Consider the following 11601-nt stretch of genomic DNA (forward strand, 5'->3'; position numbering starts at 1 on the left):
GAAGTGTTTCAGTAAGAGGAATACAGAGGACCCCGGAGTAAAATGGTGTCCCTTTGTGAAAAGGTTTATGAGAAATAAATGTGGTAACTCAGATGGAAAATAAGATGTGTGATGGATACCTGCTGAGTATCTCCAGGGAAGAAGCAGATGAGTAAAATCAGTAACATGAGACTGGGGAGGTGTCTGCTTTATTACTCGCTGTAGTCTTAGGAAACACCTTTGTGCCGTAACTTGTGGTAAAGGCATATTCTGAAATCTGGAAGGTTCTTAGTGTAGAGTTTTCCTTACATTGCACTAATGTTACTGAGGAGTAAATTAAACAGTAGCTCTGAGTTACATTTGCTTTTAAGTCTAGAACTTTGATTACAGGGTGGGTGTATATTTTCTTATTATGGGCCTTTCCTGAGGAATAGGGGATGCTTTAGTGAACCACATATTGAAAAAGAGATGGTTCATTCTGCTTCCCTTCTATTTTTAGAAATGCAGTTTGAGGGATGTTTTCTTTGTAGCTCTGGTGTTGGGGCTATAGGGATTTCAAAGCTTTCAGCGGAAAAAAAGGTAGCTTTAAATTCAGTTCGGAGTCTGATATTTGTTTTATTAGTGGAATTTTTTGTCTCGTGTGTCTTCCCCATTCTAGATAACCTTTTCTTGTCATCTGAGAAATTAATTTCTTTGTTGGAATCATTGCAAGTAAACTTGATAGCAGGAGTGCTGTTATTGAGGCAGCTTACACAGTGATTTGCTAAGTACAGCCTCTTCATATAATGTGAAGCAGAAGTCAATTTATTGACCACTTCTGGGATTTCAGGAATCTGTTGAACTACCTGTTTTTTATCCTTCTCTCATAAAATTTACCACGAATGCAGTTTTCCTGGCACTCTCTTGGAAAGGATTCTCTCTGATGCCCAGTCATACAATAATAGCAATCATTGTCTGTTACTTGCTTCCGTACAATACGTTTCGACTTTATTGAAAAGTGTATACGAGGTCATTTAAGGTAGCTGTTGTGACATCAGATTCTTTAAAGGCTTTTCCTAAAATACTTTCCAAGGCAGAGAGGACACCAATGCTTATCTGGGCTGGGCAGTTACTGGCTTGTTGGCCACGCTGTCAGTCCTCCTCAGAGAACGTATTTAAGTTGAAGAAAAACATATGAAAAAGTGAACTTCATTCTGTGCGCAGTATCGCTTGTGTCACAGTACATCTCTCCTGTAAGATATGACCTGTCACTTCTCTGGAATCCTAACAAAACATTTCCTCCTGTAATTTGATTAGATTTTGCTATTTGCTGAGTTGATGTGCTTCTATAAACTATCTCTAGCTATTCCCCTTCACCCCCCTTATTCTCAGTCACTGCGAAGCCTTCTTGCCTTTTTACTTTCACTTATGGGGCCCCATCTCACCTTTCAAAGTATGCATAATGACTGATCACGCTTTTTTGTAAACTTTCTTCTCTGAAGTAAGGTGTATGTTAGGAATGAGAGGGATTTGAGTTCTCTCTGGTGATCTGTAAAAACAGAGTTGTAAATACGGAATCTGAGGGAACTGCACGAAGTGGGTTATTGATTCCTTGTGAGGAGAGAGCATTTTTGTTCAGCCCTTCCCAGTGCTTCAGATTTTATATTAACATGGAGAAGCTTTGGGTGGGGTGTTTGCTGTCTTGATTAACAAACACGGAGAGATCATCTTACCTCTAGGTCAGATGCTGGATTTCTGACAACCCTTCTGTATGGGGCAGCTGAACCTCTGATTGACCACCTGAGGCGAGCAGTGAGTCAGCCACGGGAGCACAGCTGAAGGCAATTCACCTGTGCTGCAGGAAGGGGTGGAGCCTGGCTGCACCTCTCCTAGAGCCATTGGAGAGCTGACTGCCAGTGGGGAAGGATCTCTGCTGGAGATCCGCTCTGTTGGAGTTCATCTCACGAGCCCAGGATAGGGTGAGTGACTTTCTCTCGTTACTCCAATATAAATTATATTAGCCAAGCTCCTGGGTATATATATACCATCTGTATATCCATTGATTATACACCTTCCTAGCCGCTATCACATACAAGGTACGGGAGTTCATGTGCTCAGCCACGGCAATTGGAATTTTTATAGGTGTGGTCTCTGGTAGTAACAGCTGGGACACAAAGTGCACTTGTCTTCTGTGCAAGATATATCACTGCCGTGGTGTCTGACCGCAGCGTGATACTGCCTGGAACCGAGGAGGCTGTTACTAAAATGTCAGTAGTGCTACTGCTGGCACTGCAGGAGCAATGGGAGGCTGCAGTCAGAAGAGCAGAAGTTGGAAGGGCTGAGATCGTTGCAAGCAACCAAAAGGGAAGACGTTGCCGAGTGTGAGGGTGGGCAAAGCCTGTCCAGCCATGTGCTACAGATTCGTGCCATTTTGAGATCTTATTCTTCTGATTATTTCTGCAGAAATTTAATTCAGGGAAGTGAAAAAATTGGTTGTCTTCCAGTCTTCCTCATTATTTTTTGCTGTAATTTTTTATTAATTTTGCAGGGATTTCTTCATTATTTTTGATTAATTTATCTGGATTATGAGAAGTTCTTAGCAGATTTGACTTTTTTTTTTCTCCTGCCAATTGCAGATATTTGCAAGGGGTACAGAAAACTGTTCAGGAATATGCTTCTGTCAGGTTGTATAAGATGATTATCGCGTGGCGTGCTTATTTTTATTCCCTCTATAATCTACATGGAAGATCTGATCTCTGCAAGTGAAAAGCTGGGACATCAATCTGCCTTTGAAATTCGGCATCGTGTTCAGCGTAGAGCTTCCTTCTGTGTGCTTAGCTGTTCAGTCAGAGCCCCAAACTCTGTTTTTCACTAATGCTTTGTCGGAGAGCTGTCCTCTTCAGAGAGATTGAAATGAGTAATAGTCTTTCGACACTATTGGCAAGTGGCTTTCACGGTCCATGGCAGATCTAATGAACTACAGCTGCCTGGTTGGAAAATCCTGCCTTTGATTGCCTGAAAGGAGACTTCTGAAGTCTCTGCTTGGATTCACTGACTTTCTTAGGATTTTCTTTTTCTTAAGAAGAGGACAGGGAAAACGTTCTCCTTCGTAATCTAACATTCACAGATCTCAATTTAAGGTCATGGTGATGCTGCACAGTAAAAAATTTCAGGACTGACATGCAGCATAGACATGCTTGGAAATGTAAATACAGAGGAGCGTGCCCAGCTGTGGAAAATGTGTGTAAGCCAGCTTCCATGCTCAACAGGTCCGCCACCAGCAGAGACTGCAAACCTCTTTTCCTCAGGGAGGGATTCCAGCAGGAGCTGTTCTGTCAGCCAAGGTGTGCATGGGCAGAAGAGGCTCCACGTTGTTCAGCAGGATGTCCTCACCGGCCCGGGAGCAAAGCTGGGCCTGGCAGCCTGCATGCACCCATCACCACTTGGAAATTGGGCAATTCTGAAGGTGTCGGAGTGAGAGCTGGGTGGTAATGGGGTTTGACTGGTTGGATTTAGGGTGGTGTGATTTGGCTTGGTTTTCAAGGAACTGGCTGAGAATGTGAATATGTTTTCCTTGATATACGTATCTTTCCTATTCTTTGTGACGGATAGGGCAGGAAACAATTTCACAAAGCAATCTATAAAATTTTGAGGTAATTTGATATATATTTTTGTCCTCTTCCATCTATAATTTTGTTTATTCAGCTGAAAAACCAAAGTTTGGAGGATAACTTACTGCAAGCCACAGGCAAGTTGTACAATTTATTTGTATATGTGCTCCTCCAGGTTCATTTTCAGGATATATCTTCTTTTAATTGAAATTAGTCTCTTACAAAGTTTTGCCCACAATACTAGATGTGGACTCTCTTAGTGAAGAAGAGTGTTCCTATGCTTTTTTCTCCTGGTTTTGCTTGTTTTCCAGGTTCATCTCCACTTTCCATTTTGTTGCTGTTCACACAACTCCTACTCATTTTGATTTGTCTCCTCCTTGAGGGAGCCACTGTCCTGCTTCAGAGCCAAAGTAAGTTCTGGGAGAAGGATCAAATGCTTGAGCATAATGCTGGGCACTGCGTCCTCTCCAAAAAGTGAAGGATGATATTGCAAACTTACTCTTGATGTTCCTGTTTGTAGTGAGGAAGCACTGGTAGACATAACCTGAGATTTGCCAACGTTTTGTCTTTTAGCTCACGGGCAGGAGATAGAAAAGGAACTACTTCTCTCCTCAGGCTTCCTCCTCCATTGCTGCCCCCCTGAACTTCTGCTGCAGCCCCAGGGCCTCCAGCCTGCCAGAGCTGCCAGAGGATCCCTGCAGAAGGGTCAGGTTCTGCCTTGCAGACAGTGTCTCTTGGAGTTCTGCTGCTTATCTGGAAGTAGAAACCCAGGATTTTGTAGTTCCATTGTTAAAAACAGGACGTCAGTGGAACTTGGTGGGGACATGAACTTGTCAGCAGAGATGCGCATTCGTTCTGTGTTAAGGCACGGGTCAGTAGGAGTCCTAGCACTGAAGTGGTGGGGCTGACTCAAGCGTGATTAACTTCAGTATGTTTTGGTGATAAGGGTGTTTGTGCTATGCTATTGCTATTTTCTGGGTAAAATTTGTGAAAGTTGTGATTCTCACCTTTCTGATTTCCTCTCGGAGAAAGATGCTTTTTTCTCATCTCCCCTTTCTTCCCGTCATTTCTTTTCTGCCAGGCAGTTATCCGCAAGGAAGCTGAGCCCTAAAATGGTGAGTGCACAAAGACTGTGCATTGCAGCTTTGTGGTTCAGACACCATAAGGCAGCTTCTCCACTCTGTCTTTAATTAAACTTGGGTTTTTTCTGTTGTTGTAGCTGGAAGCAGTGTGCTGACACAACTCACTCTTGTATAGAACAGATTAAAATGTCAATGTTTTAATGTTCTCGTCTGTGGGAAAAAGAAAATAGTTGGGTGTTTTATTTTTAACTTAAAAAGAGACTGTACTATGGAAAAGGCTTACTTGTGTGAGTTGGAAAATCACTTCAACGATTAAAGATACAGAGCGCCATTTAATGTTAAGAGTTTGTAAAGGACTGAGAAAGTGATATCTCTTTAGTGACAGGCTGCCATTGGGCCGTACCAGTTTAGAACAATGATTAAAAACTTACTGTAATTGTAATCATTCACTCTGTTCTGTTTTCTTCATATTTGTGGCACAGCTTTTACTCACACACGTCTCAGGAGCTCATGTGCCAAACTGGTGAATGTGCTTGCTGGCTGGAGCAGAATGGAGGTACCTGAAGAGAGCAATGAGAAGCCAGTAGTGTCCTCGGTGCTATGACCTGCGCCGGGAGAAGGAAGCTTATCTATTTCCAAGGGAAGAAACGTTCGTGTAAGAATAAAATTACAGTTCAGTTTATGTTTTCTGCAGATTTGCTTCCTTGTCAGACTGAAAAGAGGCAACAGACCAGATTTGGACATGTAGGTTACAGCTCTGTGCACTGGCTCTGGGACACCAGTTACATGTGGTGCTGTGCAGGAGCACAAACACGAGCCCTTGGGTAGCTGGGTGCCGTCAGCTCAGCCTCATATCCTGCTGACAATCAGAGCCTCGAACGCTTGATTGCCACAACGACTTGGTTCTGTGGGCTATGAGGAGCTGGGTTTAGTGGTCCATTTACAAGACCATTTAGATATGTCACAACATTCTCTCAGAGAAGAAAACTGAAGTAACACACAGAGGACACTCTGGATTTTCCTCTATTTTAGTGACCTGTTTATCCTTTTTACCTATGGAAGGGATGGATTTATTGTAGGGTAACCAGTTGAGTATAGAAGCCTGTCTGCTGACTGGAGCTAAGCTGACAGCTGTCATTGCCTACTTTGGAAAAATGTTGTTTTTCTTTGGAAAGTGCCCTCCAGCCCTTATTTAGAGATTTACTTAATGTGGGCTGTCCTATGGGTTAACATCTGTGGAATCTGTATTTCCCTGGCAGTTGCATCTCCCTTGGATGTAAAATTACAGATGCTCACCAATGCCCTGTTTTTGTTCGTTTTGTTTTGCTTTTTAAGAAGGGAAAAGAAACAAACCACTTAAAATAAGCAAATAAAAAAGCTCCCACTGAACAGTTATACTAAAAGAATAGTGCTACGTGTGTCTCCCCTCTCCACCTCTCACTTAATCTTTTGCAACCATCTCCTACTTCCTTGCTGCTGTGGGATCAATTTGTTGGCAAGGGTTATTCAAACATTAGCAGAATGCATGTTCTTACTGTTCTTGTTGGACGTGGTGTCGAAGCCAACAATAACAACTCTCGTGTGGGAACTAATGCTGGGTATTTGAGTCAAGCTGTTCTTGGTGGTCTGTACTTTACTGCAGTGAAAAAAAAATGCAAGAGGTTTCTTTTCCCATAGTATTCGTCTGTGTTCCTGTTGTTCGTTGTTTGTGGGATCGCAGTGCCCACGGACCACTGAACCGAGTACTTCCATTGGATTCTGTGGCTTCCTCCACTTTCAGTCCCTGCTCAGTGTGTGCCTTTTGGAGGTGTGGGATGTTGGTGTCACCTCTCCATCCACCGGTTATTGTCAATATGTCTCTTTGAGCTGACAGCTGACTGTGGGGACACTTGCTAGGACTGATAAATTTTCACTGCGGTCACAGGGCCCTTTGGAGGGCCCCGGCTGTGGGTTGGGTGCACAGCACTGAGCTGTGCTGAGGCCAAAGATGCTGCATGGTGTGAGCATGGACCTCCTCTCACCAAATCGGACCGTGCTCTCCTAGGCAAATGCAGGGCTGGTGTGGCAGCTGGCGCTGTGCTTTGTGACAGCAGCCCACGTCTTCAGCAACCACCACAAATTCCTCACTGGTTGTGCTTTGTTGCTGAAGTGAGAATCCACAGCACGGGGACATTTGGGGGAGCGGAATGGTTTGAAGCTTTCTGCAGTGCTTCCTGTTACCCTCAGGGCACTCTCTGAAGAAAATCACCTCTTTATACCGTCTCTTGGATGTGCAGCAGTCCCAGATCAGGCATTTCTTTATTAAATAAAAGGTACCATAAGCCTAAAAGCATTGAAATCGGTATTTTGAATCCCTAGAGACCAATCCCAGTGTGTATCTTATTTGGGCTAATTTACTGAACTAGTTTGTTTCTTCTCCTGCATAACAACCACTCCACCCACGGCAGTATTGAAGTTGGTTTTGTCTCTGTAGCTGCCAGGAATAACTTTACTTTGCATGGATAATTAACTGGATTGAGTAACAGGAAAAAAAAAAAGAAGGAAAAAAAAAGAGAAGAAGAAGAAGAAAAAAGCCATTTTATTCCCAAACTGTGGTAATAATAAATCTGTTACTACTTTTGGCTCTCCCTGTTATGACCATAGTTGGGTAGGTCTTAATGAGGAAGTGGCTTCCTTTTCCGGAGCTCAGATACCAGCCAGGAGCCTGCATCCCCAGCATGGGTGTGGGCTGGGGGGAGCAGAAGGGCAGAAGGTGGCTGTTCTGTTGTGTTTGTCATTATTTTAAACTAAGCAGGAATTCCTGCTCACAAGTAACGTTTATCATTATTTTTTCCTGCAAGCTGTACACTTCCTATCTTTGAGACGAGGTAAAAAATGGAATTTCTGATCATGTTAGAATCAATGATTTTCTGAGAGGGGAATCTTTCAAAGTACGTTTTTCTTTGATTTAAAATAAAAAAAAAACCCACGAAGTATTGAAAATAGACTTAATTTTGAGTTGCTTTGTAATTCTAAAATTGTCACTTTGAGAGATATTTGGAGCATTTCTGCAGAGAGATTTGGTTTATTCCACTCTGATTTCTGCACAGCTTGTCTTCTCTGCAAAGCAGTCACAATGAGATAAAGCTGAGGAAGGGAATCTAAAAGACTTTAATACTGTTTTAAATAGTTATGGTTGCAAAACTTGGGAATGTGTGGAAGAAACTCCTTTGTTTTCCCCACACTGAGCAGCAGTACTGTGATACAGCGACTGCAAGGGAGGACTGTGAGCACAACGAAACGTGGTGTTTTGATATCAGAAGCATCTAAAATTGACAGAGGTAGCTTTGGTAATGGAAAAGTTATGAGCGTAAGTTCTTATTAATAACTCCATCTGTGTTATTATTCTGCCTAAAACTTGTTCCTGCTGTCCAAAGAAGGCAAAACAGGAAAAATATTACATTGATGTGAAAAATTTAAGTCTAATATGTGTTTCAAACTGTCCTCTCTGTGCATGGGAAGAAGAAAAGATTAAAGCTGCAATACAATAGCCCTCCTTTAGAAAGTGAGCTGGGAGGAGGAAGTCAATACCAAGGAATGTTCTCACCAAAGGTAAGGAATTGCATCTGTGTCTTAAATGTCACACTTACTATTCGTTTTAGTTGAAAAAATAACAGAAAAACAACTGTGGTATAAAGAGAAGTAAATCATGGAAGCTGCATTCTTGCTGGATTAAGAAAGGAAACAGGGAAACTATATTTAAAATGAGTGCATGAGAAAACAATTTGCTAGGATTGAGAGGGCAAGGTTTGTTGTTCCTTCTATCCAGCTTTAAACACTTGTGGTCTGAAATGGTCAGCTGTTATTTTGGGGAAATAAATCCAAATAAATCTGTAGACACCCCAAGCAGAAACTTGCATCCTGCAATACTGGGGATGCACCACTTGTGACACGCAGAAATCCATCTGAACTCTGATGCTGCTAAGGGTGGTACTGCAGGACGCCCTTTCTGCGTGAGGCTTCAGAGAAACACCTTCCGGATCCAACGCACTCCCTTCGTGTGTCACAGTACTTCAGTTTGTTGATGTTTTGCAGACACTGGACCATTTCCAGGCTACGGCTCACGAGTTGTATGTCCTCCAGTCAGTGCGGATGACTTGTTTTGTTTTCATGTGAAGATTGTGGCTATCTCAGATGTGTAGGATGGACGTTCTGCTGGGTGACCAACTCCCTGCCCTGGGGAAGATAAATCAGACAGCACATGTACCACTGCCCAGGTCTTCTGTGGGTGGACAGATAGTTTAGTTGTGTCGAAGTGCTTGCAGTAGATGGAGCCGTCCCTCAGTGAGAGCTCATCAGGACAACAGGTTGGAGCACTGACTCGTTGGGTCTGAGACGTCTTTTTTTCTTTCCTGCATCTGTCAGTGTGTTTTACGTGCCAGTAGCTCAGCTTTACCTCCTCATTGCTGCAAGCTGGCTGCTGAAAAGGAAGTGCTTACCTGATGACAGTGAGATTGTGTGGGAAATAGACAAGCCTGGGACAACGCTGATAGATTGGAAGTTGTTTATGCAAAGGTTTCTAAGGGAGCAGGACAAGTTGCTTGTAACATAACTTTCTAATTTAGTTTTGTTAGTTTTTATTCTGCTTCTGGGTATTTAATAGCTGTGGCATGTGTGCTGCTTTCCCATCTGCACGGAATAAAAGAAATGGAATTGTATAGTTGCTTTCATATGTAGACCCCAGTTCAGTTAGTCACTTCAGGGCTAGGCAGCTGGAATGGAGCTGTAGATTGACCAACATCTTGAGACCATCTGGAAACACAGGTGAAGTCAGAACACGATGGCCCAATTACATAAGAGCTGAATTTGACGTGCCCTGGTTTTCTTCACCCAGGGCTGAAGGGAGTACTCCATACTCTTCTTTAGAGCTTTTGAGATCATTTGCATGCCCCCTTGTGTTTAACCATCTCACCTTGGCTTGCACAGGGAAAGAGATGGTTTTTGGAACATGGAACAACAACAAAAATGTCGTTGGTTTTTGGGTTTTTTTTGTCAATGCCCTTCCATAATCTAACAATACAGACTTCTTTGCCTTTTGGAGTATCTTTATCCATTAGTTTCCAGGGGGGCTGCAGAGTGGTGTTATACAAAACTCTAAATACGAGACTTCAATATCAGATATTCGGTTTCAGACAGAATTTGCTGAACATCACAATTCAGATACGGGTGTCCTGAGAGATCAGAAATAAACCTGGGAAATAATGTCAGAAATAAATTATTTTCATAAATGTTCAAAAATAGCAGAATTTGGGCCTGTGGTGAAAATGTTTACTATCTGGGATTACTTTAGGTTCTTAGTTATGGCAAATCTGGTAATCTGAAAATACCTTAAAAGAGATTGCCAAGATTAGGATGAACACAGGAGAGAGGTCTGTGGCTTTCAGATTGGGCACATGGTCAAAGGAACTGCTCCGAGGCTGGTGAAAAACAAAGAGAAGTCTGTGTGTAGGAAGCAGGGGATGTAAGGAACTGATCTTCACGCAGTTGGAATCTGCTCTCAGTTTTTCATGGCAAAGCAAGTCGGCCCTCTGTGGACTTTCTAAACCAAATGAATTATGGTCTCGAATAGTAATGTGGTATTGCTAATGATTTCATTGCTGACCACAGCTGTTGGCAGTAAGGCTGGCTCTATCATTTCATTTGATATATTTTTGAAGCGCTTTGCTTATTAAATTAGATGACTCCTTTTTACATACTGTTCAAGCTAGAGCTGTCAAGTAATGAACTTGGGGTCACGGGTAGTACAAGTTAAGGTTTGTGGGTTTATGCTCTTTTTTGCTTCCATTACTAAAAGAGTTAACTGGAAATTCCAACACCATTTTTAGAGACAACGTCCATGGAAATGGATATGGACCACCAGAATGGAAAAATCAAAGCAAAGCCAGCATCTTTGCATCGTATTCAGGTGTCCAGCAATATGAATGATCATGGAGAGTTTTTAACATTTGAGGATTGGAAGATGGTCTCATTTCAGAAGCTCGGCGCTGTGCAGCAGGTACAGACAGTCGCCTTTTGCTTGGCAGAGGTCCTTGCACCACATACCCAAGTATCTAGGAAGAAGGAGGGCAGGTCTGCTCCTCATCTCCAAGATTTGCTCTGACTTCAGAGACATTCAGTGTACCCTGTTATACCTTCTAGAGTTACCTGCATTTAAAATCTCGCCCTTTTTCTGTAGGTGTTTACAGAGTTGTAAGAGAATGAAGGTTAATGGATTACTGGCAATGGTAAAAGCAAACTTTTTATAGTAACTTATTTTTAAATTAATAAGGTTAGCATGTGGATGTAAGCATTCTGGGTGCTTTTCCTTTAAGTGCTCAGATAAAATCACTAATCTCTGTCCTGGGGCTGCATACTTTCCTTGGTTCACGCACAGTGCTTCAGCGCATTGAGCAAGTGCTCAGTGTTTGGCAGAGTTCCGCTCTTCCTTGTGCAGTGTAACTGGGAGCAGTTTGGGCTACTTCCAGTCCTTCTGATCATGTGCAGGTCACAGCACCGGCCATAATATGCCTGGACCAACAACCTGGTCAGCTCAACCCAGTGCCTTATTGTCACCTTGTGGCTCCTTTGTGTTGCATGCATAGTGCAAAAATGTGTAGACTTGAGTTTCCTCTGCCTGACTATAACTGACCTAAGGAACGAAAAAAGGAGTGAGCAAAATCATGTTCTCTGTTATTTCTGTGCATCTTTACTGATTTTAATTATATGGTCTGAATGAAAATGAGAATGGAACAATTTGCCTTGGGCCTGAACATGTATCCATTATGTCTTAGTCACATGCTGAAAACATCCTTAAACCTACTCATCGGCTCATATATTGCTGGTCTGACTTTTTAGAAATACAGCAGAAAATACAGAGGATCTTGGCTCTTATTAGAGGAGCAGTGCAACTTGCAAATATTTGATTGGTTCTC

The 11601-nt window shown here is 42.6% G+C and overlaps 1 long non-coding RNA gene across 2 annotated transcripts; it reads left to right on the forward strand.

Annotated features, from left to right (window-relative positions):
- The first annotated feature begins 1832 nt into the window (after positions 1-1832).
- LOC116217143 lies at positions 1833-10410 on the forward strand. Of its 2 annotated transcripts, XR_004161225.1 has the most exons (5): positions 1833-1937; positions 2595-3302; positions 3881-3979; positions 4143-4684; positions 5134-10409. It is a non-coding gene; the product is annotated as an uncharacterized LOC116217143 (long non-coding RNA). The 2 variants fall into 2 exon arrangements; XR_004161226.1 differs by lacking the exon at positions 2595-3302 and having other exon boundaries at positions 1834-1937; positions 5134-10410.
- The last annotated feature ends 1191 nt before the right edge of the window (positions 10411-11601 follow it).

The sequence above is a fragment of the Meleagris gallopavo genome, chromosome 13, assembly GCF_000146605.3.
Source record: "Meleagris gallopavo isolate NT-WF06-2002-E0010 breed Aviagen turkey brand Nicholas breeding stock chromosome 13, Turkey_5.1, whole genome shotgun sequence".
Classification (NCBI taxonomy): domain Eukaryota; kingdom Metazoa; phylum Chordata; class Aves; order Galliformes; family Phasianidae; genus Meleagris; species Meleagris gallopavo.